Source organism: Lithobates pipiens, unplaced genomic scaffold, assembly GCF_037356315.1.
Source record: "Lithobates pipiens isolate NorthernLeopardFrog02 unplaced genomic scaffold, aLitPip1_a1.2 Scaffold_28, whole genome shotgun sequence".
NCBI classification, from domain to species: domain Eukaryota; kingdom Metazoa; phylum Chordata; class Amphibia; order Anura; family Ranidae; genus Lithobates; species Lithobates pipiens.
In genome coordinates, this window is record NW_027507789.1 from 90,465,541 (window position 1) to 90,487,818 (window position 22,278).

At 49.1% G+C, this 22,278-nt stretch overlaps 16 pseudogenes; all 16 read right to left on the reverse strand.

Moving 5' to 3' along the window:
• Positions 1-2,756: 2,756 nt before the first annotated feature.
• Positions 2,757-2,875, reverse strand: LOC143937186 (5S ribosomal RNA; annotated as a pseudogene).
• Positions 2,876-2,974: 99 nt separating this feature from the next.
• LOC143937758 (5S ribosomal RNA) lies at positions 2,975-3,093 on the reverse strand (annotated as a pseudogene).
• A 320-nt stretch (positions 3,094-3,413) lies between these two features.
• Positions 3,414-3,532, reverse strand: LOC143937260 (5S ribosomal RNA; annotated as a pseudogene).
• Positions 3,533-3,632: 100 nt separating this feature from the next.
• On the reverse strand, positions 3,633-3,751 carry LOC143936689 (5S ribosomal RNA; annotated as a pseudogene).
• A 101-nt stretch (positions 3,752-3,852) lies between these two features.
• LOC143936379 (5S ribosomal RNA) lies at positions 3,853-3,971 on the reverse strand (annotated as a pseudogene).
• Positions 3,972-9,702: 5,731 nt separating this feature from the next.
• On the reverse strand, positions 9,703-9,821 carry LOC143936850 (5S ribosomal RNA; annotated as a pseudogene).
• A 99-nt stretch (positions 9,822-9,920) lies between these two features.
• Positions 9,921-10,039, reverse strand: LOC143937759 (5S ribosomal RNA; annotated as a pseudogene).
• Positions 10,040-10,359: 320 nt separating this feature from the next.
• Positions 10,360-10,478, reverse strand: LOC143937262 (5S ribosomal RNA; annotated as a pseudogene).
• A 100-nt stretch (positions 10,479-10,578) lies between these two features.
• On the reverse strand, positions 10,579-10,697 carry LOC143936690 (5S ribosomal RNA; annotated as a pseudogene).
• Positions 10,698-10,798: 101 nt separating this feature from the next.
• On the reverse strand, positions 10,799-10,917 carry LOC143936380 (5S ribosomal RNA; annotated as a pseudogene).
• A 5,729-nt stretch (positions 10,918-16,646) lies between these two features.
• Positions 16,647-16,765, reverse strand: LOC143936851 (5S ribosomal RNA; annotated as a pseudogene).
• A 99-nt stretch (positions 16,766-16,864) lies between these two features.
• Positions 16,865-16,983, reverse strand: LOC143937762 (5S ribosomal RNA; annotated as a pseudogene).
• Positions 16,984-17,303: 320 nt separating this feature from the next.
• Positions 17,304-17,422, reverse strand: LOC143937263 (5S ribosomal RNA; annotated as a pseudogene).
• Positions 17,423-17,522: 100 nt separating this feature from the next.
• On the reverse strand, positions 17,523-17,641 carry LOC143936691 (5S ribosomal RNA; annotated as a pseudogene).
• Positions 17,642-17,742: 101 nt separating this feature from the next.
• On the reverse strand, positions 17,743-17,861 carry LOC143936381 (5S ribosomal RNA; annotated as a pseudogene).
• Positions 17,862-21,717: 3,856 nt separating this feature from the next.
• LOC143936317 (5S ribosomal RNA) lies at positions 21,718-21,836 on the reverse strand (annotated as a pseudogene).
• Positions 21,837-22,278: the final 442 nt, after the last annotated feature.

The following is a 22,278-nucleotide window of genomic DNA, read 5'->3' on the forward strand; positions in this document are numbered from 1 at the left end:
TATCTGAATTTCACCTCCAACAAACATCCGGGATTGATCTATCCATTTTATTCAGAAGGTATGGGACTCTATACCAGCGTGAGACTATCTTGTATCCTGATTCTTGATATTGGTTTGCGATGGAAGCTTTATGTACTAATGTCAGGATCTTCCCTATCTGTTGTGGGGTAAATGTGATGCCAAAGTCCCTCTCCCATTTGTGGATAAATGGTGGGGTCAACTCCTCCTCCTGACTACTTAATAGGTTGTACAGGAGGGAGAGGGTGTGTCGCACAGGTTCCTTTTTGTGACAGATGGATTCATAGGGCGTCAGGTCTCTAGGAGTGTAGGGGGCCCAAGCAAAAAAAACAGGTCAAAGCCAACAACATAAAAAGAAGCCTATGGGCTTACAGCGGACCTTAAAAGATGGGACCCACTAGCTCTGTCATGGTTCGGAACGCTGTAATGTGTTGAAGATGAACGCGATGCCACGACTTCTGTATCTACTACAAGCCTTACCTATCAAAATACCCCAGACTTTCTTTCATGCGGTTCGCTCAATCTTTATCAAGTTCCTCTGGTGCGGAAAACATATGCGTATTGGTAGGGCAATGCTATTGCGACCGAAATTGCGGGGAGGTATTGGCTTCCCGGACTCTGCTCTATATTACACAGCGACGCACATGACACCGGTGGTTGACTGGTGCCGGTGTTCTGCCATATACTGTCCGGCCATGATATAGTGTCTGCGCCGTACTGCGCATGCGCAGTACGGAGCAGACGAAGCTTCGGAAAATCTCCGAAGCTGAACGGCGCCTGCGCGGTGAGTGGAGGTGGTAGCCCCACCATCCAAGCGGACATAGGGTTGTGAATATTAGAGGGCCCCTCGCAGGCGAGCTTCGCTCGCCACGCTTCGGGCTCGGCCTCGCTGCGCTCGGCTCTTTTATATTTTTATGTCCACTTGGATAGTGGGGATAGAACCAGGACTCAGTGCGCAGGCGCGGTTCATGCGCGGTAATTTTCAGAATCTGTGTTGCTGTGTACTGCGCATGCGCAGTACACAGCGGACACTATCCGATGGGGGACCATATGTGATAAGACACCGGCATGGGGAAATGAAGCTATGGGTCAAGCTAGAGCAGGAGATGGCGCGGGTTCCACTGGCTGGTCTGCCTTGGGCGGGGAGGCCATTGGAGCCCTGTGTGACTACTCACCCGTTAATTGGCCCCTCGCTCGCTGAGATGGATAGTTTTTTTCACCTTTCCCACCTGACTAACTTCCCTTCTCCTATGACCCCAATTATTGGACATCCTAGATTCCCTCTGGGCCTGTCTGACCAGGCCTTTACCAGGCAAGCCCCGAAAGGGCTTCTGAGAGCAGCCCTATTTCTTGGACCCACGGGCTTGATTCCCATGGGGACCATACTGCTAGAGCAAGTACCTGTTGCATTGGATAGCTGGAGAGCTAGACAGCTAATCCATTTCCTCGGATCACTACCTAACCATTCGTTCTTCTCTAGACAATTCCACCCCTTCGAGGAACTTTGCCTGGATGATGGTCCAATTCGTGGTTCCCTCTCTAGGTCCTACCAAATCCTGACAGACGCACAATCCTCCACAGATCCACCCTTCCTAGCTAAATGGAAAAGGGACTTACAAACTACATTCTCCAAACCACAGAAGGACAGAATACTCTTTTTCGCCCATAAGTCGTCACTCTGCAGTAAATATCAGGATATCTCATATAAGCTGATCACACGCTGGTATCGTACACCGGTGGTATTGGCCAAAATATTCCCCGGTCAATCTGACCGCTGCTGTCGCTGTGGGCAACAGGCTGGCACCATTCTCCACATTTTCTGGGAATGCCCTAAATTACAAATATTCTGGCAGCCTGTCCTGAGACTCATCCACAAGTTCACAGACATTTCCTTAGCCAATGATCCCGCAGCAGTTCTTCTCAATTCGAACTCCTATGTCGAGAAAGCGTTATCATAAGTCCTTACTTAAACATCTCCTCAATGCAGCTAGGGCCTGCATCCCAAGTCAGTGGAAAGAGCAATCTGCTCCAATGGTGACCCAGTGGTTCGCAAGGGTAAATGATATTGAATGAATGGAAGACCTGACTGCCACAATGAGGGATAAAACGAAGGAGCATGGGAACAGATGGTTCTACTGGACCCAGTTTCGCTTTTCGGAAGAATACCTCCGCGAGACATAGTAAGCTCATGGTGATCGTTGGAGATCGCTGTTCCAAACGTTTGACAGCTGACGAGCTGGTGAGCCGAGGGCGTCTCTTGCTCCCTGGGAGGGGTCCCCATCCTATCCACTCTACCCACGACACCCCCTTACCCCTTCTTTTCCTTTTCTGCCATTTCCTTCCCCAATCTTCTCTTTCCCCTTCTCCCTTCTTTCAGTTCTACTATTTCCCTTCTTAACTCAAAAAAGGGAAAAGAAAATGGTATGTTCCGACCCCATTTGACTACTACACAATACTCTTCCCCTATCTATGGATATCTAAACTCTTTGAGGGTAGCAGGGCTAGTATCAGTAATATTTTAAGTGGTAGAGGATCCCAATGAGATGGAGCTTTAATTTCATCTTGATATGACCGCAAAGCTGTACACGTGCTATTCTCCTCGGACTTCTTACCATTGGCTCTGATATCCATGCAATATGATCGTTTGTTTGTAACTATTTGTATCACACATTCTGTGAAGTTGCCTTTGCATTGTATGTCGCATACTACTAAAAAAAAAAAAAAAAAAAAAAGAAAGAAGCCAATGGCACCTGGAATTCCCAGGCGGTTTCCCATCCAGGTACTAACCAGGCCTGACACTGTTTAGCATCTGAGATCAGACGAGATTGGGCGCTTTCAGGGTGATGGGGCCGTAGGTGATCTCTTCGGGCACTCTCAAACCTCTTGACAAACGCCAAGATGGTCACCTTGTCAACAAGTGAAAAAAAAACAGGTCAAGGCCAACAACATAAAAAGAAGCCTACAGCACCTAGTATTCCCAGGTGGTCTCCAATCCAGGTACTAGCAAGGCCCAACCCTGTTTAGCTTCTGAGATCAGAGGAGATCGGGTGCTTTCAGGGTTATGTGCCCATAGGCAATCTCTTTGGGCATTCTCAACCCTCTTGACAAATGCCAAGATAGTCACCTTGAGATACAAGCAAAAAAAAACAGGTCAATGTCAACAACATAAAAAGAAGAATACGGCACCTGGTATTCCAACGCCATCTCCCATCCAGGTACTAACTAGGCCCAACCCTTCTTAGCCTCAGAGAAGAGAAGAGATAGGGCTCTTTCAGGGTGATGCTGCTGTAAGCGATCTCTTTGGGCACTCTCAACCCTCTTGACAAATGCCAAGATGGTCACCTTGGGAAACAAGCAAAAAAAAAAAACGAATCAACGCCAACAACATAAAAAGAAGCCTACAATAACTGGTATTCCCTGGTGGTCTCCCATCCAGGTACTAACCAGGCCCGACTCTTCTTAGCCTCCAAGATCAGACGAGATTGGGTGCTTTCAGAGTGATGTGGCCATAGGCAATCTCTTCAGGCACTCTCAACCCTCTTGACAAACACCAAGATGGTCACTTTGGGAAACAAGCGAAAAAAAAACAGGTCAACATCAACAACATAAAAAGAAGTCTACGAAACCTGGTATTCCCAGGCGGTCTCCCATCCAGGTACTAACAAGGCCCGACTCTTCTTAGCCTCCAACATCAAACGAGATCGGGTGCTTTCAGGGTGATGTGCCCGTAGGCAATCTCTTCAGGCACTTTCAACCCTCTTGACAAACGTCAAGATGGTCACCTTGGGAAACAAGTGAAAAAAAAAACAGGTCAAGGCCAACAACATAAAAGGAAGCCTACAGCACCTAGTATTCCCAGGTGGTCTCCAATCCAGGTACTAGCAAGGCCCAACCCTGTTTAGCTTCTGAGATCAGAGGAGATCGGGCGCTTTCAGGGTTATGTGCCCATAGGCAATCTCTTTGGGCATTCTCAACCCACTTGACAAATGCCAAGATAGGCACCCTGGGAAACAAGCGGAAAAAAAACAGTTCAACGCCAACAACATAAAAAGAAGTCTATGACACCTGGTATTCCCAGGTGGTCTCCCATCCAGGTACTAACAAGGCCCGACTCTTCTTAGGCCGCGTACACACGAGCGGACTGTATGGCCTACTTAGTCCGTCATACAATCCGACGGACAGTCCGTTATACTTTCGAAATGAACGGACTTGACCACACACGGATGCACAAACTATCCGTCGAAAGCTTGCGCGATGACGTGTACAGCACGTACGACGGGACTAGAAATAGGAAGTCCAATACACAGCAATGCACCCTTCCGCCGTGTAAATCCTTTCTGAGCATGCACTATTCTTAGTCCGTCGAACTAGCCTACTCACGAGCGGATTGTCCGCTGAAACCAAAGTATGACGGACAGAATTTTGAAAAATCCGAAATACTTAGTACGCCAGACTGCACGCTGAAAAAGTCAGCTGAAGCCCACACACGAGCGGACTGTCCGCTGAAATGTGTTTCGACGGACTAAGTAGGCCATACAGTCCGCCCGTGTGTACGCGGCCTGAGCCTCCAACATCAAACGAGATCGGGTGCTTTAAGGGTGATGTGCCCGTAGGCAATCTCTTCAGGCACTTTCAACCCTCTTGACAAACGCCAAGATGGTCACCTTGGGAAACAAGCAAAAAAATAAAAAATAAGTCGGAAGCTAGAGACAAAACGGCTCGAGTCCTCAATTTAATCGATGCGGCGCATGTACAGGGAAGGCCCTTGCTTATGTTGTCAACGGATGCGGAGAAGGCCTTTGACAGGGTGGCCTGGCACTTTATGCAGGCCACCCTGGAACATATAGGTCTTGGCCCCAACATGATGAGCTGGGTAATGTCGCTTTACTCCACGCCATCGGCAGCGGTACGGGTGAACGAGTGATGCTCGGACTCTTTCCCCATCACTAATGGGATGAGGCAGGGGTGCCCTCTGTCTCCCCTAATTTTTATTCTGACACTGGAACCACTTATGTGTCACGTTCGGAATGACCCGAATATTACTGGCATAGCCAAACCCTCGGCACACCACAAAATTGCGGCCTACGCTGACGATCTAATTTTTTCCGTCTCCAATCCACACATTTTGCTTCCCAATATACTTGCGTCTCTACAGCGATATGGCAGCCTATCAAACTATAAAATCAATTGCGCCAAGTCGGCTGTATTGAATATATCGGTCCCGGATGGTGAGGTCAAGAGGCTACGCTCCGCTTTTCCATTCTACTGGGCTGAAAAATCTATACGTTACCTGGGCGTTGACATCGCAGCGAATTTAGCGCAATTGTACACGCTTAATTTTGTCCCTCTCCTGGATAGACTGAAATCTGATTTGGGAAACTGGCATGCTTTAACACTGACCTGGTTCGGGCGCTGTAATGCATTCAAAATGACGGCCCTCCCGCGGATCTTATACATGTTCCAGACATTACCGATCCGGTTACCCCCAATTTTTTTCAGAAAACTGCAGGTGCTGCTCCGGGACTTTATTTGGGCGCGCAAACCGCTCAGAGCCCGTTTGCAATTGCTTGCCAGACCAAAGGACAAGGGGGGTCAGGGTCTCCCAGATCTCAGACAATACTACAGAGTGACTCTGCTAGCGAGAGTCGTTGATTGGCATTGTAATGGCCCACACAAGCAGTGCGTGGAGATGGAGATTGAGGATGGATCCATTCCCCTATTGACCTCCCCGTGGCTCCTGTCCTCCCTACCAAAAGACCTCAGAAGTCACCCCGTAGTGGGAGCTACGTTGGCTGTTGTGCGGAGGTTGTTCTGCTGCACACACATTGCTCCCCTGCCATCCCCAATGACTCCGGTTATAGGTAATCCAGACTTCCCACCGGGATTTACCAACAAGAAACTGCGACAGTTGACAGTGGTGGGGAAACAGCGTCTGGGAGAGATGTGGCCCTCGGGAGGGCTCCCGATCATGCAAACTGTCGCCGAGCTTTCTGACCCTCCGCTTGACTTGTTTAGTGCTTATCAACTTCGTCACTTTCTTCTGGCCATACAAAGGGCCCCCTACACTCCTAGAGACCTGACGCCCTATGAATCCATCTGTCACAAAAGGGAACCTGTGTGACACACCCTCTTCCTCCTGTACAACCTATTGAGTAGTCAGGAGGAGGAGTCGACCCCCACCATTTATCCACAAATGGGAGAGGGACTTAGGCATCACATTTACCCCACAACAGATAGGGAAGATCCTGACCTTAGTACATAAAGCTTCCATCGCAAACCAATATCAAGAATCAGGATACAAGATAGTCTCACGCTGGTATAGAGTCCCATACCTTCTGAATAAAATGGATAGATCAATCCCGGATGTTTGTTGGAGGTGAAATTCAGATACGGGGACCATGGGACACCTTTTCTGGGCATGCCCGGCCTTGAGGAACTTTTGGGTTCCCAGCAGCGTGCCTTCTACACTTGACCGAACAGCCTGTTCGAAAATACAAAAAAACCCTCACGATGCAACTCCTGAATGCCGCCCGGGCCTGCATTCCCGCACTGTGGAGGCAGCCTCAGCCCTCATCCAAGGTGCTGTGGTATTCCAAAGTCAATCATATTCTCCGGATGGAAGAATTGACCGCCACCCTTCACAAGACTGAAGAGGCATTTAGTGTTCCATGGAGGCCCTAGAGGTATTTTACTGGTACTCGAGACTACATTCGGGAGGTGAGTAGGCCATGTCTGCCCTGGGTGGCATTCCCCCCCCCCCCCGCCTTTTTGTCTTTATTTTTTTCCCCGCCGCCACCCCCCCCTCTCTCTCCGTCTTTGCACTCTCTTCTTCCCCTGTCCTCCCTTTTGACTATGCCTTGTCTCCTTACTAGCCTTTGGGACCCAGAAGAACCCCAGGGTTCTGGACATGACCGGCTCATATTTTACTCTGGTTCACATAGGTCATGATAAGCTGGCTCGCTGTGGTCCCAGTTGTTCTCCATGATTACATTTGTCCGAACGGAGCTGCCCTAGTTATACTGTACTACATGTCGGAGTTGGGGTTTCTCTCTTTTCTGCATGAAACTGTAGGACTCCCCTCTGAAAACCCAGAGTTATTTGGCTGCCTATTTTTGTTACCATGTAATTGTGACCCTGGGTCATGCTGTATGGTTGACTGTTATATTTATGTTGTTCTACTTAATAAAAGAATAATAAAAATAAAAAAAAATAAGTCAATGCCAACAACTTAAAACTAAAGCCTATGGCATCGAGAAATCCCAGGCAGTCTCCTATCCAGGTACTAACCAGGTCCCAACCCTGCTTAGCCTCTGAGATCAAATGCACGCTCAACCCTCTTGACAAACGCCAAGATGGTCACCTTGGGAAACAAACAAAAAAAAACAAGTCAACGCCAACAACATAAAAAGAAGCCTGCGGCATCTGGAAAACCCAGGCGGTCTCCCATCCAGGTACAAACCAGGCCCAACCCTGCTTAGCCTCTGAGACCAAACGAGATTGGGCGCTTTCAGGGTGTTGTGCCCGTAGGCAATTTCTTTGTGCGCGGGGAGGTATTGGCTTCCCGGACCCTGCTCTATATTACACAGCGACGCACATGACACCGGTGGTTGACTGGTGCCGGTGTTCTGCCATATACTGTCCGGCCATGATATAGTGTCTGCGCCGTACTGCGCATGCGCAGTACGGAGCAGACGAAGCTTCGGAAAATCTCCGAAGCTGAACGGCGCCTGCGCGGTGAGTGGAGGTGGTAGCCCCACCATCCAAGCGGACATAGGGTTGTGAATATTAGAGGGCCCCTCGCAGGCGAGCTTCGCTCGCCACGCTTCGGGCTCGGCCTCGCTGCGCTCGGCTCTTTTATATTCTTACTCTATGTCCACTTGGATAGTGGGGATAGAACCAGGACTCAGTGCGCAGGCGCGGTTCATGCGCGGTAATTTTCAGAATCTGTGTTGCTGTGTACTGCGCATGCGCAGTACACAGCGGACACTATCCGATGGGGGACCATATGTGATAAGACACCGGCATGGGGAACTGAAGCTATGGGTCAAGCTAGAGCAGGAGATGGCGCGGGTTCCACTGGCTGGTCTGCCTTGGGCGGGGAGGCCATTGGAGCCCTGTGTGACTACTCACCCGTTAATTGGCCCCTCGCTCGCTGAGATGGATAGTTTTTTTCACCTTTCCCACCTGACTAACTTCCCTTCTCCTATGACCCCAATTATTGGACATCCTAGATTCCCTCTGGGCCTGTCTGACCAGGCCTTTACCAGGCAAGCCCCGAAAGGGCTTCTGAGAGCAGCCCTATTTCTTGGACCCACGGGCTTGATTCCCATGGGGACCATACTGCTAGAGCAAGTACCTGTTGCATTGGATAGCTGGAGAGCTAGACAGCTAATCCATTTCCTCGGATCACTACCTAACCATTCGTTCTTCTCTAGACAATTCCACCCCTTCGAGGAACTTTGCCTGGATGATGGTCCAATTCGTGGTTCCCTCTCTAGGTCCTACCAAATCCTGACAGACGCACAATCCTCCACAGATCCACCCTTCCTAGCTAAATGGAAAAGGGACTTACAAACTACATTCTCCAAACCACAGAAGGACAGAATACTCTTTTTCGCCCATAAGTCGTCACTCTGCAGTAAATATCAGGATATCTCATATAAGCTGATCACACGCTGGTATCGTACACCGGTGGTGTTGGCCAAAATATTCCCCGGTCAATCTGACCGCTGCTGTCGCTGTGGGCAACAGGCTGGCACCATTCTCCACATTTTCTGGGAATGCCCTAAATTACAAATATTCTGGCAGCCTGTCCTGAGACTCATCCACAAGTTCACAGACATTTCCTTAGCCAATGATCCCGCAGCAGTTCTTCTCAATCGAACTCCTATGTCGAGAAAGCGTTATCATAAGTCCTTACTTAAACATCTCCTCAATGCAGCTAGGGCCTGCATCCCAAGTCAGTGGAAAGAGCAATCTGCTCCAATGGTGACCCAGTGGTTCGCAAGGGTAAATGATATTGAATGAATGGAAGACCTGACTGCCACAATGAGGGATAAAACGAAGGAGCATGGGAACAGATGGTTCTACTGGACCCAGTTTCGCTTTTCGGAAGAATACCTCCGCGAGACATAGTAAGCTCATGGTGATCGTTGGAGATCGCTGTTCCAAACGTTGGACAGCTGACGAGCTGGTGAGCCGAGGGCGTCTCTTGCTCCCTGGGAGGGGTCCCCATCCTATCCACTCTACCCACGACACCCCCTTACCCCTTCTTTTCCTTTTCTGCCATTTCCTTCCCCAATCTTCTCTTTCCCCTTCTCCCTTCTTTCAGTTCTACTATTTCCCTTCTTAACTCAAAAAAGGGAAAAGAAAATGGTATGTTCCGACCCCATTTGACTACTACACAATACTCTTCCCCTATCTATGGATATCTAAACTCTTTGAGGGTAGCAGGGCTAGTATCAGTAATATTTTAAGTGGTAGAGGATCCCAATGAGATGGAGCTTTAATTTCATCTTGATATGACCGCAAAGCTGTACACGTGCTATTCTCCTCGGACTTCTTACCATTGGCTCTGATATCCATGCAATATGATCGTTTGTTTGTAACTATTTGTATCACACATTCTGTGAAGTTGCCTTTGCATTGTATGTCGCATACTACTAAAAAAAAAAAAAAGAAAGAAGCCTATGGCACCTGGAATTCCCAGGCGGTTTCCCATCCAGGTACTAACCAGGCCTGACACTGTTTAGCATCTGAGATCAGACGAGATTGGGCGCTTTCAGGGTGATGGGGCCGTAGGTGATCTCTTCGGGCACTCTCAAACCTCTTGACAAACGCCAAGATGGTCACCTTGTCAACAAGTGAAAAAAAAACAGGTCAAGGCCAACAACATAAAAAGAAGCCTACAGCACCTAGTATTCCCAGGTGGTCTCCAATCCAGGTACTAGCAAGGCCCAACCCTGTTTAGCTTCTGAGATCAGAGGAGATCGGGTGCTTTCAGGGTTATGTGCCCATAGGCAATCTCTTTGGGCATTCTCAACCCTCTTGACAAATGCCAAGATAGTCACCTTGAGATACAAGCAAAAAAAAACAGGTCAATGTCAACAACATAAAAAGAAGAATACGGCACCTGGTATTCCAACGCCATCTCCCATCCAGGTACTAACTAGGCCCAACCCTTCTTAGCCTCAGAGAAGAGAAGAGATAGGGCTCTTTCAGGGTGATGCTGCTGTAAGCGATCTCTTTGGGCACTCTCAACCCTCTTGACAAATGCCAAGATGGTCACCTTGGGAAACAAGCAAAAAAAAAAAACGAATCAACGCCAACAACATAAAAAGAAGCCTACAATAACTGGTATTCCCTGGTGGTCTCCCATCCAGGTACTAACCAGGCCCGACTCTTCTTAGCCTCCAAGATCAGACGAGATTGGGTGCTTTCAGAGTGATGTGGCCATAGGCAATCTCTTCAGGCACTCTCAACCCTCTTGACAAACACCAAGATGGTCACTTTGGGAAACAAGCGAAAAAAAAACAGGTCAACATCAACAACATAAAAAGAAGTCTACGAAACCTGGTATTCCCAGGCGGTCTCCCATCCAGGTACTAACAAGGCCCGACTCTTCTTAGCCTCCAACATCAAACGAGATCGGGTGCTTTCAGGGTGATGTGCCCGTAGGCAATCTCTTCAGGCACTTTCAACCCTCTTGACAAACGTCAAGATGGTCACCTTGGGAAACAAGTGAAAAAAAAAACAGGTCAAGGCCAACAACATAAAAGGAAGCCTACAGCACCTAGTATTCCCAGGTGGTCTCCAATCCAGGTACTAGCAAGGCCCAACCCTGTTTAGCTTCTGAGATCAGAGGAGATCGGGCGCTTTCAGGGTTATGTGCCCATAGGCAATCTCTTTGGGCATTCTCAACCCACTTGACAAATGCCAAGATAGGCACCCTGGGAAACAAGCGGAAAAAAAACAGTTCAACGCCAACAACATAAAAAGAAGTCTATGACACCTGGTATTCCCAGGTGGTCTCCCATCCAGGTACTAACAAGGCCCGACTCTTCTTAGGCCGCGTACACACGAGCGGACTGTATGGCCTACTTAGTCCGTCATACAATCCGACGGACAGTCCGTTATACTTTCGAAATGAACGGACTTGACCACACACGGATGCACAAACTATCCGTCGAAAGCTTGCGCGATGACGTGTACAGCACGTACGACGGGACTAGAAATAGGAAGTCCAATACACAGCAATGCACCCTTCCGCCGTGTAAATCCTTTCTGAGCATGCACCATTCTTAGTCCGTCGAACTAGCCTACTCACGAGCGGATTGTCCGCTGAAACCAAAGTATGACGGACAGAATTTTGAAAAATCCGAAATACTTAGTACGCCAGACTGCACGCTGAAAAAGTCAGCTGAAGCCCACACACGAGCGGACTGTCCGCTGAAATGTGTTTCGACGGACTAAGTAGGCCATACAGTCCGCCCGTGTGTACGCGGCCTGAGCCTCCAACATCAAACGAGATCGGGTGCTTTAAGGGTGATGTGCCCGTAGGCAATCTCTTCAGGCACTTTCAACCCTCTTGACAAACGCCAAGATGGTCACCTTGGGAAACAAGCAAAAAAATAAAAAATAAGTCGGAAGCTAGAGACAAAACGGCTCGAGTCCTCAATTTAATCGATGCGGCGCATGTACAGGGAAGGCCCTTGCTTATGTTGTCAACGGATGCGGAGAAGGCCTTTGACAGGGTGGCCTGGCACTTTATGCAGGCCACCCTGGAACATATAGGTCTTGGCCCCAACATGATGAGCTGGGTAATGTCGCTTTACTCCACGCCATCGGCAGCGGTACGGGTGAACGAGTGATGCTCGGACTCTTTCCCCATCACTAATGGGATGAGGCAGGGGTGCCCTCTGTCTCCCCTAATTTTTATTCTGACACTGGAACCACTTATGTGTCACGTTCGGAATGACCCGAATATTACTGGCATAGCCAAACCCTCGGCACACCACAAAATTGCGGCCTACGCTGACGATCTAATTTTTTCCGTCTCCAATCCACACATTTTGCTTCCCAATATACTTGCGTCTCTACAGCGATATGGCAGCCTATCAAACTATAAAATCAATTGCGCCAAGTCGGCTGTATTGAATATATCGGTCCCGGATGGTGAGGTCAAGAGGCTACGCTCCGCTTTTCCATTCTACTGGGCTGAAAAATCTATACGTTACCTGGGCGTTGACATCGCAGCGAATTTAGCGCAATTGTACACGCTTAATTTTGTCCCTCTCCTGGATAGACTGAAATCTGATTTGGGAAACTGGCATGCTTTAACACTGACCTGGTTCGGGCGCTGTAATGCATTCAAAATGACGGCCCTCCCGCGGATCTTATACATGTTCCAGACATTACCGATCCGGTTACCCCCAATTTTTTTCAGAAAACTGCAGGTGCTGCTCCGGGACTTTATTTGGGCGCGCAAACCGCTCAGAGCCCGTTTGCAATTGCTTGCCAGACCAAAGGACAAGGGGGGTCTGGGTCTCCCAGATCTCAGACAATACTACAGAGTGACTCTGCTAGCGAGAGTCGTTGATTGGCATTGTAATGGCCCACACAAGCAGTGCGTGGAGATGGAGATTGAGGATGGATCCATTCCCCTATTGACCTCCCCGTGGCTCCTGTCCTCCCTACCAAAAGACCTCAGAAGTCACCCCGTAGTGGGAGCTACGTTGGCTGTTGTGCGGAGGTTGTTCTGCTGCACACACATTGCTCCCCTGCCATCCCCAATGACTCCGGTTATAGGTAATCCAGACTTCCCACCGGGATTTACCAACAAGAAACTGCGACAGTTGACAGTGGTGGGGAAACAGCGTCTGGGAGAGATGTGGCCCTCGGGAGGGCTCCCGATCATGCAAACTGTCGCCGAGCTTTCTGACCCTCCGCTTGACTTGTTTAGTGCTTATCAACTTCGTCACTTTCTTCTGGCCATACAAAGGGCCCCCTACACTCCTAGAGACCTGACGCCCTATGAATCCATCTGTCACAAAAGGGAACCTGTGCGACACACCCTCTTCCTCCTGTACAACCTATTGAGTAGTCAGGAGGAGGAGTCGACCCCCACCATTTATCCACAAATGGGAGAGGGACTTAGGCATCACATTTACCCCACAACAGATAGGGAAGATCCTGACCTTAGTACATAAAGCTTCCATCGCAAACCAATATCAAGAATCAGGATACAAGATAGTCTCACGCTGGTATAGAGTCCCATACCTTCTGAATAAAATGGATAGATCAATCCCGGATGTTTGTTGGAGGTGAAATTCAGATACGGGGACCATGGGACACCTTTTCTGGGCATGCCCGGCCTTGAGGAACTTTTGGGTTCCCAGCAGCGTGCCTTCTACACTTGACCGAACAGCCTGTTCGAAAATACAAAAAAACCCTCACGATGCAACTCCTGAATGCCGCCCGGGCCTGCATTCCCGCACTGTGGAGGCAGCCTCAGCCCTCATCCAAGGTGCTGTGGTATTCCAAAGTCAATCATATTCTCCGGATGGAAGAATTGACCGCCACCCTTCACAAGACTGAAGAGGCATTTAGTGTTCCATGGAGGCCCTAGAGGTATTTTACTGGTACTCGAGACTACATTCGGGAGGTGAGTAGGCCATGTCTGCCCTGGGTGGCATTCCCCCCCCCCCGCCTTTTTGTCTTTATTTTTTTCCCCGCCGCCACCCCCCCCTCTCTCTCCGTCTTTGCACTCTCTTCTTCCCCTGTCCTCCCTTTTGACTATGCCTTGTCTCCTTACTAGCCTTTGGGACCCAGAAGAACCCCAGGGTTCTGGACATGACCGGCTCATATTTTACTCTGGTTCACATAGGTCATGATAAGCTGGCTCGCTGTGGTCCCAGTTGTTCTCCATGATTACATTTGTCCGAACGGAGCTGCCCTAGTTATACTGTACTACATGTCGGAGGTGGGGTTTCTCTCTTTTCTGCATGAAACTGTAGGACTCCCCTCTGAAAACCCAGAGTTATTTGGCTGCCTATTTTTGTTACCATGTAATTGTGACCCTGGGTCATGCTGTATGGTTGACTGTTATATTTATGTTGTTCTACTTAATAAAAGAATAATAAAAATAAAAAAAAATAAGTCAATGCCAACAACTTAAAACTAAAGCCTATGGCATCGAGAAATCCCAGGCGGTCTCCTATCCAGGTACTAACCAGGTCCCAACCCTGCTTAGCCTCTGAGATCAAATGCACGCTCAACCCTCTTGACAAACGCCAAGATGGTCACCTTGGGAAACAAACAAAAAAAAACAAGTCAACGCCAACAACATAAAAAGAAGCCTGCGGCATCTGGAAAACCCAGGCGGTCTCCCATCCAGGTACAAACCAGGCCCAACCCTGCTTAGCCTCTGAGACCAAACGAGATTGGGCGCTTTCAGGGTGTTGTGCCCGTAGGCAATTTCTTTGTGCGCGGGGAGGTATTGGCTTCCCGGACCCTGCTCTATATTACACAGCGACGCACATGACACCGGTGGTTGACTGGTGCCGGTGTTCTGCCATATACTGTCCGGCCATGATATAGTGTCTGCGCCGTACTGCGCATGCGCAGTACGGAGCAGACGAAGCTTCGGAAAATCTCCGAAGCTGAACGGCGCCTGCGCGGTGAGTGGAGGTGGTAGCCCCACCATCCAAGCGGACATAGGGTTGTGAATATTAGAGGGCCCCTCGCAGGCGAGCTTCGCTCGCCACGCTTCGGGCTCGGCCTCGCTGCGCTCGGCTCTTTTATATTCTTACTCTATGTCCACTTGGATAGTGGGGATAGAACCAGGACTCAGTGCGCAGGCGCGGTTCATGCGCGGTAATTTTCAGAATCTGTGTTGCTGTGTACTGCGCATGCGCAGTACACAGCGGACACTATCCGATGGGGGACCATATGTGATAAGACACCGGCATGGGGAACTGAAGCTATGGGTCAAGCTAGAGCAGGAGATGGCGCGGGTTCCACTGGCTGGTCTGCCTTGGGCGGGGAGGCCATTGGAGCCCTGTGTGACTACTCACCCGTTAATTGGCCCCTCGCTCGCTGAGATGGATAGTTTTTTTCACCTTTCCCACCTGACTAACTTCCCTTCTCCTATGACCCCAATTATTGGACATCCTAGATTCCCTCTGGGCCTGTCTGACCAGGCCTTTACCAGGCAAGCCCCGAAAGGGCTTCTGAGAGCAGCCCTATTTCTTGGACCCACGGGCTTGATTCCCATGGGGACCATACTGCTAGAGCAAGTACCTGTTGCATTGGATAGCTGGAGAGCTAGACAGCTAATCCATTTCCTCGGATCACTACCTAACCATTCGTTCTTCTCTAGACAATTCCACCCCTTCGAGGAACTTTGCCTGGATGATGGTCCAATTCGTGGTTCCCTCTCTAGGTCCTACCAAATCCTGACAGACGCACAATCCTCCACAGATCCACCCTTCCTAGCTAAATGGAAAAGGGACTTACAAACTACATTCTCCAAACCACAGAAGGACAGAATACTCTTTTTCGCCCATAAGTCGTCACTCTGCAGTAAATATCAGGATATCTCATATAAGCTGATCACACGCTGGTATCGTACACCGGTGGTGTTGGCCAAAATATTCCCCGGTCAATCTGACCGCTGCTGTCGCTGTGGGCAACAGGCTGGCACCATTCTCCACATTTTCTGGGAATGCCCTAAATTACAAATATTCTGGCAGCCTGTCCTGAGACTCATCCACAAGTTCACAGACATTTCCTTAGCCAATGATCCCGCAGCAGTTCTTCTCAATCGAACTCCTATGTCGAGAAAGCGTTATCATAAGTCCTTACTTAAACATCTCCTCAATGCAGCTAGGGCCTGCATCCCAAGTCAGTGGAAAGAGCAATCTGCTCCAATGGTGACCCAGTGGTTCGCAAGGGTAAATGATATTGAATGAATGGAAGACCTGACTGCCACAATGAGGGATAAAACGAAGGAGCATGGGAACAGATGGTTCTACTGGACCCAGTTTCGCTTTTCGGAAGAATACCTCCGCGAGACATAGTAAGCTCATGGTGATCGTTGGAGATCGCTGTTCCAAACGTTGGACAGCTGACGAGCTGGTGAGCCGAGGGCGTCTCTTGCTCCCTGGGAGGGGTCCCCATCCTATCCACTCTACCCACGACACCCCCTTACCCCTTCTTTTCCTTTTCTGCCATTTCCTTCCCCAATCTTCTCTTTCCCCTTCTCCCTTCTTTCAGTTCTACTATTTCCCTTCTTAACTCAAAAAAGGGAAAAGAAAATGGTATGTTCCGACCCCATTTGACTACTACACAATACTCTTCCCCTATCTATGGATATCTAAACTCTTTGAGGGTAGCAGGGCTAGTATCAGTAATATTTTAAGTGGTAGAGGATCCCAATGAGATGGAGCTTTAATTTCATCTTGATATGACCGCAAAGCTGTACACGTGCTATTCTCCTCGGACTTCTTACCATTGGCTCTGATATCCATGCAATATGATCGTTTGTTTGTAACTATTTGTATCACACATTCTGTGAAGTTGCCTTTGCATTGTATGTCGCATACTACTAAAAAAAAAAAAAAGAAAGAAGCCTATGGCACCTGGAATTCCCAGGCGGTTTCCCATCCAGGTACTAACCAGGCCTGACACTGTTTAGCATCTGAGATCAGACGAGATTGGGCGCTTTCAGGGTGATGGGGCCGTAGGTGATCTCTTCGGGCACTCTCAAACCTCTTGACAAACGCCAAGATGGTCACCTTGTCAACAAGTGAAAAAAAAACAGGTCAAGGCCAACAACATAAAAAGAAGCCTACAGCACCTAGTATTCCCAGGTGGTCTCCAATCCAGGTACTAGCAAGGCCCAACCCTGTTTAGCTTCTGAGATCAGAGGAGATCGGGTGCTTTCAGGGTTATGTGCCCATAGGCAATCTCTTTGGGCATTCTCAACCCTCTTGACAAATGCCAAGATAGTCACCTTGAGATACAAGCAAAAAAAAACAGGTCAATGTCAACAACATAAAAAGAAGAATACGGCACCTGGTATTCCAACGCCATCTCCCATCCAGGTACTAACTAGGCCCAACCCTTCTTAGCCTCAGAGAAGAGAAGAGATAGGGCTCTTTCAGGGTGATGCTGCTGTAAGCGATCTCTTTGGGCACTCTCAACCCTCTTGACAAATGCCAAGATGGTCACCTTGGGAAACAAGCAAAAAAAAAAAACGAATCAACGCCAACAACATAAAAAGAAGCCTACAATAACTGGTATTCCCTGGTGGTCTCCCATCCAGGTACTAACCAGGCCCGACTCTTCTTAGCCTCCAAGATCAGACGAGATTGGGTGCTTTCAGAGTGATGTGGCCATAGGCAATCTCTTCAGGCACTCTCAACCCTCTTGACAAACACCAAGATGGTCACTTTGGGAAACAAGCGAAAAAAAAACAGGTCAACATCAACAACATAAAAAGAAGTCTACGAAACCTGGTATTCCCAGGCGGTCTCCCATCCAGGTACTAACAAGGCCCGACTCTTCTTAGCCTCCAACATCAAACGAGATCGGGTGCTTTCAGGGTGATGTGCCCGTAGGCAATCTCTTCAGGCACTTTCAACCCTCTTGACAAACGTCAAGATGGTCACCTTGGGAAACAAGTGAAAAAAAAAACAGGTCAAGGCCAACAACATAAAAGGAAGCCTACAGCACCTAGTATTCCCAGGTGGTCTCCAATCCAGGTACTAGCAAGGCCCAACCCTGTTTAGCTTCTGAGATCAGAGGAGATCGGGCGCTTTCAGGGTTATGTGCCCATAGGCAATCTCTTTGGGCATTCTCAACCCACTTGACAAATGCCAAGATAGGCACCCTGGGAAACAAGCGGAAAAAAAACAGTTCAACGCCAACAACATAAAAAGAAGTCTATGACACCTGGTATTCCCAGGTGGTCTCCCATCCAGGTACTAACAAGGCCCGACTCTTCTTAGGCCGCGTACACACGAGCGGACTGTATGGCCTACTTAGTCCGTCATACAATCCGACGGACAGTCCGTCATACTTTCGAAATGAACGGACTTGACCACACACGGATGCACAAACTATCCGTCGAAAGCTTGCGCGATGACGTGTACAGCACGTACGACGGGACTAGAAATAGGAAGTCCAATACACAGCAATGCACCCTTCCGCCGTGTAAATCCTTTCTGAGCATGCACCATTCTTAGTCCGTCGAACTAGCCTACTCACGAGCGGATTGTCCGCTGAAACCAAAGTATGACGGACAGAATTTTGAAAAATCCGAAATACTTAGTACGCCAGACTGCACGCTGAAAAAGTCCGCTGAAGCCCACACACGAGCGGACTGTCCGCTGAAATGTGTTTCGACGGACTAAGTAGGCCATACAGTCCGCCCGTGTGTACGCGGCCTGAGCCTCCAACATCAAACGAGATCGGGTGCTTTAAGGGTGATGTGCCCGTAGGCAATCTCTTCAGGCACTTTCAACCCTCTTGACAAACGCCAAGATGGTCACCTTGGGAAACAAGCAAAAAAATAAAAAATAAGTCGGAAGCTAGAGACAAAACGGCTCGAGTCCTCAATTTAATCGATGCGGCGCATGTACAGGGAAGGCCCTTGCTTATGTTGTCAACGGATGCGGAGAAGGCCTTTGACAGGGTGGCCTGGCACTTTATGCAGGCCACCCTGGAACATATAGGTCTTGGCCCCAACATGATGAGCTGGGTAATGTCGCTTTACTCCACGCCATCGGCAGCGGTACGGGTGAACGAGTGATGCTCGGACTCTTTCCCCATCACTAATGGGATGAGGCAGGGGTGCCCTCTGTCTCCCCTAATTTTTATTCTGACACTGGAACCACTTATGTGTCACGTTCGGAATGACCCGAATATTACTGGCATAGCCAAACCCTCGGCACACCACAAAATTGCGGCCTACGCTGACGATCTAATTTTTTCCGTCTCCAATCCACACATTTTGCTTCCCAATATACTTGCGTCTCTACAGCGATATGGCAGCCTATCAAACTATAAAATCAATTGCGCCAAGTCGGCTGTATTGAATATATCGGTCCCGGATGGTGAGGTCAAGAGGCTACGCTCCGCTTTTCCATTCTACTGGGCTGAAAAATCTATACGTTACCTGGGCGTTGACATCGCAGCGAATTTAGCGCAATTGTACACGCTTAATTTTGTCCCTCTCCTGGATAGACTTAAATCTGATTTGGGAAACTGGCATGCTTTAACACTGACCTGGTTCGGGCGCTGTAATGCATTCAAAATGACGGCCCTCCCGCGGATCTTATACATGTTCCAGACATTACCGATCCGGTTACCCCCAATTTTTTTCAGAAAACTGCAGGTGCTGCTCCGGGACTTTATTTGGGCACGCAAACCGCTCAGAGCCCGTTTGCAATTGCTTGCCAGACCAAAGGACAAGGGGGTCTGGGTCTCCCAGATCTCAGACAATACTACAGAGTGACTCTGCTAGCGAGAGTCGTTGATTGGCATTGTAATGGCCCACACAAGCAGTGGGTGGAGATGGAGATTGAGGATGGATCCATTCCCCTATTGACCTCCCCGTGGCTCCTGTCCTCCCTACCAAAAGACCTCAGAAGTCACCCCGTAGTGGGAGCTACGTTGGCTGTTGTGCGGAGGTTGTTCTGCTGCACACACATTGCTCCCCTGCCATCCCCAATGACTCCGGTTATAGGTAATCCAGACTTCCCACCGGGATTTACCAACAAGAAACTGCGACAGTTGACAGTGGTGGGGAAACAGCGTCTGGGAGAGATGTGGCCCTCGGGAGGGCTCCCGATCATGCAAACTGTCGCCGAGCTTTCTGACCCTCCGCTTGACTTGTTTAGTGCTTATCAACTTCGTCACTTTCTTCTGGCCATACAAAGGGCCCCCTACACTCCTAGAGACCTGACGCCCTATGAATCCATCTGTCACAAAAGGGAACCTGTGCGACACACCCTCTTCCTCCTGTACAACCTATTGAGTAGTCAGGAGGAGGAGTCGACCCCCACCATTTATCCACAAATGGGAGAGGGACTTAGGCATCACATTTACCCCACAACAGATAGGGAAGATCCTGACCTTAGTACATAAAGCTTCCATCGCAAACCAATATCAAGAATCAGGATACAAGATAGTCTCACGCTGGTATAGAGTCCCATACCTTCTGAATAAAATGGATAGATCAATCCCGGATGTTTGTTGGAGGTGAAATTCAGATACGGGGACCATGGGACACCTTTTCTGAGCATGAGGAACTTTTGGGTTCCCAGCAGCGTGCCTTCTACACTTGACCGAACAGCCTGTTCGAAAAATACAAAAAAACCCTCACGATGCAACTCCTGAATGCCGCCCGGGCCTGCATTCCCGCACTGTGGAGGCAGCCTCAGCCCTCATCCAAGGTGCTGTGGTATTCCAAAGTCAATCATATTCTCCGGATGGAAGAATTGACCACCACCCTTCACAAGACTGAAGAGGCATTTAGTGTTCCATGGAGGCCCTAGAGGTATTTTACTGGTACTCGAGACTACATTCGGGAGGTGAGTAGGCCATGTCTGCCCTGGGTGTCTTTATTTTTTTCCCCGCCGCCACCCCCCCCTCTCTCTCCGTCTTTGCACTCTCTTCTTCCCCTGTCCTCCCTTTTGACTATGCCTTGTCTCCTTACTAGCCTTTGGGACCCAGAAGAACCCCAGGGTTCTGGACATGACCGGCTCATATTTTACTCTGGTTCACATAGGTCATGATAAGCTGGCTCGCTGTGGTCCCAGTTGTTCTCCATGATTACATTTGTCCGAACGGAGCTGCACTAGTTATACTGTACTACATGTCGGAGGTGGGGTTTCTCTCTTTTCTGCATGAAACTGTAGGACTCCCCTCTGAAAACCCAGAGTTATTTGGCTGCCTATTTTTGTTACCATGTAATTGTGACCCTGGGTCATGCTGTATGGTTGACTGTTATATTTATGTTGTTCTACTTAATAAAAGAATAATAAAAATAAAAAAAAATAAGTCAATGCCAACAACTTAAAACTAAAGCCTATGGCATCGAGAAATCCCAGGCGGTCTCCTATCCAGGTACTAACCAGGTCCCAACCCTGCTTAGCCTCTGAGATCAAATGCACGCTCAACCCTCTTGACAAACGCCAAGATGGTCACCTTGGGAAACAAACAAAAAAAAACAAGTCAACGCCAACAACATAAAAAGAAGCCTGCGGCATCTGGAAAACCCAGGCGGTCTCCCATCCAGGTACAAACCAGGCCCAACCCTGCTTAGCCTCTGAGACCAAACGAGATTGGGCGCTTTCAGGGTGTTGTGCCCGTAGGCAATTTCTTTGTGCACTCTCAACCCTCTTGACAAATGCCAAGATGGTCACCTTGGGAAACAAGGGAAAAAAAACAGGTCAACACCGACAACATAATGAGAAGCCTACGGCACCTGGAATTCACAGGCTTTCTCCCATCCAGGTACTAACCAGACCCATCGCTGCTTAGCCTCTGAAATCAGACGAGATCGGGTGCTTTCAGGGTGATGTGGCTGTAAGCGTTCTCTTTAAGACACGCCCAACCCTCTTGACAAACTCCAAGATGGTCGCCTTGAGAAACAAGCGAAAAAAACAGGTCAAAGCAAACAACATAAAAAGAAGCCTATGGCACCTGGTATTCCCAGGCGGTCTCCCATCCAGGTACTAACCAGGCCCGACACTGTTTAGCCTCTGAGATCAGATGAGATTGGGCGCTTTCAGGGTGATGGGGCCGTTGGTGATCTCTTTGGGCACTCTCAACCCTCTTGTTAAACGCCAAGACGGTCACCTTGGGAAACAAGCGAAAATAAACAGGTAAACGCCAACAACATAAAAAGAAGCCTACGGCACCTGGTATTCACAGATGGTCTCCCATACAGGTATTAACCAGGCCGTACACTGCTAGGCCTCCGAGATCAGATGAGATTGTGCGCTTTCAGGGTGATGTGGCCATAGGTGTTCTATTTAGACACTCTCAACCCTCTTGACAAATACCAAGATGGTTATCTTGGGAAACAAGTGAAAAAAAACAGGTCAACGCCAACAACATAGACCCTGGCGGTCTCCCATCTGACCCAGAACCTGCTTAGCCTCTGAGATCGGGCGCTTTCAGGGTGATGTGACCTCAGGGGAACGCTTTGGGACATACTCAAAAATCTTGACTGATGCTAAAATGGTCACC